The sequence below is a fragment of the Octopus bimaculoides genome, chromosome 17 (genome assembly GCF_001194135.2).
Source record: "Octopus bimaculoides isolate UCB-OBI-ISO-001 chromosome 17, ASM119413v2, whole genome shotgun sequence".
Lineage (NCBI taxonomy): Eukaryota > Metazoa > Mollusca > Cephalopoda > Octopoda > Octopodidae > Octopus > Octopus bimaculoides.
Window position 1 is genome coordinate 35,207,263 of NC_068997.1, and position 3,333 is coordinate 35,210,595.

Sequence of the window (3,333 nt, forward strand, 5' to 3'; positions counted from 1 at the left end):
AGCAACCCAAACCGATGAAAAGAGTACTAACAAATGCTAAACTATACACATCAACCACGAAACCAATAGTTAAAATATGTGGATGCCCAAACTGTGGAACATGCCTCCAACCTACTGGAAGACTCGGAATTCCACTTCAAATAAAGAAAGAGGTTCACAATTAAGACCAGCTTTACTTGTGCATCCGACAATTTAATTTATAACTTGTTATAACTTTGCGCAGAGGCGGTACCATAGCCAATGAGGGTTATCCGAGGCATGGTTATTGCTAGTTGAGAACTTGCTCAGGTTGTGGACAAGTATGTCACTTAAACAGAGAACCACACTGCATAAGGAACAGATCCGTTTCCCAAGAATAGAGAGATTCCTTTGAGTGAACACATAGAGAGATGTGCCGGGAATCTCCAACTAAATTTCACGGTTTTCCCCATCTACCAGTGCAAGGAAACAATTTCTCTACCAGAACATTTAAATAAAGAAAATTTATTTATCGAAAAATACAGAACACGCCTAAATATGAACGCATAACTAACTTTATATACTCTAATCCATGATCGCATGTCCACCACTGTACATATTTCATCTCACTACTTTAGCTCATGTGTTCATATATATTAATTTATCCCACACAAAAGATGAGCAATTACTTCTGTCCCGAAGAATAGCAATCACTAATTACCTTCCCTTAGATTTTTCTACTTGCTGATTCATTCACAAACTTTCATACAAGAACATGGGCTAAAAACTTAATAAGAAAATACGAAATCACAATCATTTCAAGGTCGTGGTTAGCGAAATAATATTGTTTATATGTGTGTGAATTGAACCGATTGTTGGTTTTAAGGTGTGATCTAAAATAAAAATAAGATTTTCTTTATACATATTATTAGTTGTTAAATACTCTGAATTTCTTAAAATTCTACAAAAGTATTGTTGGATTAACCTGTCGTGCATGAGGATTTAACTGGGATTTGTATTCTACTTTAACTTTATTTAAAGTAGAATACAAATTTAACTTTATTCCTTTATTTAAGTGTTTAATTGATATCTGCCAGGATTTTTAAAATCATATATTTCTCTCTCTATATATATATATGTGTGTGTGTGTGTGTGTGTGTGTGTGTGTGTGTGTGTGTGGTAAAATGAAAGACGGAAGATAGAATATACCAGAATGTATTATTAATCACGACAATTGTCTCGACACATCTAGCGTCGATCCCTCATGGTGGGACACTCAACAACTGGTTCAGGAGTATCCGGTGATGCAGATGTATCTCATCGGGTGATAAATAAATACAACTTGTTAAAATAACAGTTCTGCAATGTAACTTCTCGTTTTGTAGAAAGAAAAGCAACCAGACGGAAATATCTTCATTTATATAGAAGATCAAAAATAAAATCACAGATGGCAAAAGGAGAAACGAACACACAATCCAGCGAGAAAAGTATTAAAAATAACCGTTAACAAATATAGATGTATAAACGCCCTCGGGCAAGCTGCATGACGCGAGTACACTCGCTTATACAGGGATCCACAAAAATGTGAGCATATGCACGCGTTAGATTTGGTGCACTCATGATCACAAAGCGAGTTAACTATCTACTTTGTGTTTGTAAGAATGGGAAGGTTAAAAGTAAACTTAAGTCATCTCTACCTTAAAGTAAATAAAATTATGTTAACGGTTACTCAAAATTCATTCCCACTGCATTGTGCGAAAGTACATTTATATGCGTGTAGGCATCTCGAGAGTCGTTCAGAAATTCTATTAATGATCTTCTTGTTAGTCCATAGAATAGACAGGGATTCCTCGGAGCAGAGACGGCATCTCCTGAAAATTATACCGTATATTTTTCCTATGCCTTTTTAACTGTCTTTTGCTACTTCTGTCCAGAAATAATAAGGCGTCATCCCTATATAGACCTCCTGTTACTTCCGGAAAGGAAGACTGGATTAATAAAAGGATATATATATATATATAGGTCAGTGATCCGAGCAGAATCATATGAACCCATTGCTATATCAAGTGCATTCTCCCTATCGAATCTACTCCATAATCTACCATCGAAATCTACTAGAGTGGATCGTACGGCAAGTTTAGTATCTATTTGGCGTCAGCACAAATCGGAACTTTTCATGCTAAAAATCACGACTTGATTAAGAACGATCGCGTTAATATATAAAGTATATCTAAAGTAACCGTGCTTTACCAGTAAATTACCAAGTGCAAACCATTCGTTTTAGTATTCATTATATATATAATTTAAATAATTTGGGAAAATGAATTTCTAAATCAATCAGGTACAACCCTTCACCATTACATGCATCTGCAAATCGTACCTTGGGGTTTTATTTATCATATATTTATATATTTATCTAGAAATATACAAAGTATCTAATAAAGTCAGAATCCGGGGTACCCATGGTTGTCCCGGATTTTGCCCAGGTTACCGATCTTGTAGGTTTATATATCTTATCAGAACTAGAAATAGAATTTACAAATATAGAGGGTGGTCTTTATAGGGATGACCTACTACTTATAACCAGGAACTGTACCAATAGGTCATTAAGAAGAAAATGTACAAGTTCTTTAAGAATAATGGCCTAGGGATATCTATAGAGAACGAGCATTATGCAGTAAATTATCTAGACGTCAACTTTAATCTAATCACTAATAAGATCCACTGAAAGAAAACCTAAAGTACATTAGTTCTTTAAATAACCATCCTAGATCAGTTAAAGAAGCTTTAATAGATAATATAGGCAAAAGAATATCTATGCTATCCTCAGATTATGACACTTTTATTAAACATGCCCAATATTATAGTAAAGCATTAAAAGAAGCAGGATATAACTCTAATATAAAATTCTATAGTTATTAGGAACACATTAATAATATTAAGAAGAAGAAGAAGAAGAAGAAGAAGAAGAAGGAGAAGAAGAAGAAGAAGAAGAAGAAGAAGAAGAAGAAGAAGACTACACCGGGGATGTAAGACTACACCGAGGATGTGAAGACTACACCGGGGATGTGAAGACTACACCGGGGATGTGAAGACTACACCGGGGATGTTTAACATGTGAGAACGATAAATCACTGCTCCGAAATTTATCCAAAAACATCGGAAATAAAGACATCGCATGGAGCCAAAAAATAGCTGACAAAGGGTTGGACTATATCCGAGTAAGTAATACTCATTGAAATTTATTGGTTTGATTTTGATGTAACACGTGTGTTTACGATCGCTGTGCGGGTAGTGGAGGTATCAAGTTAAAATACATCATTATATTTGGAAAGATAGAAATAAATTTCAATGAGTATTACTTACTCGGATATA

General features: G+C 34.7%; 1 pseudogene; it reads left to right on the forward strand.

Annotated features, from left to right (window-relative positions):
- Positions 1 to 211: 211 nt before the first annotated feature.
- On the forward strand, positions 212 to 288 carry LOC128249723 (U4 spliceosomal RNA; annotated as a pseudogene).
- Positions 289 to 3,333: the final 3,045 nt, after the last annotated feature.